At 38.7% G+C, this 305-nt stretch overlaps 1 protein-coding gene across 3 annotated transcripts in view; it reads left to right on the top strand.

Moving 5' to 3' along the window:
* SKAP2 (src kinase associated phosphoprotein 2) overlaps positions 1 to 305 on the top strand; it is a 336,690-nt gene that overhangs the window by 187,625 nt on the left and 148,760 nt on the right. The window lies entirely within an intron of this gene.

The raw sequence follows: 305 nt of genomic DNA, 5'->3' as shown, positions 1-305 counted from the left end.
TCATGTTTCTGCATATGGCTAGCCAGTTTTCCCAACACCATTTATTAAATAGGGAATCCTTTCCCCATTACTTGTTTTTGTCAGGTTTGTCAAAGATCAGATGGTTGTAGAAGTGTGGTGTTATTTCTGAGGCCTCTTTTCTGTTCCATTGGTTTATGTATCTGTTTTGGTACCAGTGCCATGCTGTTTTGGTTACTGTAGCCTTGTAGTATAGTTTGAAGTCAGTTAGCATGATGCCTCCACCTTTGTTCTTTTTGCTTAGGATTGTTTTGGCTATATGGGCTCTTTTTTGGTTCCATATGAAA

Source organism: Colobus angolensis, unplaced genomic scaffold (assembly GCF_000951035.1).
Source record: "Colobus angolensis palliatus isolate OR3802 unplaced genomic scaffold, Cang.pa_1.0 Scaffold175, whole genome shotgun sequence".
Classification (NCBI taxonomy): Eukaryota; Metazoa; Chordata; class Mammalia; order Primates; family Cercopithecidae; genus Colobus; species Colobus angolensis.
This window is presented reverse-complemented; position numbering and strand designations above follow the sequence as displayed.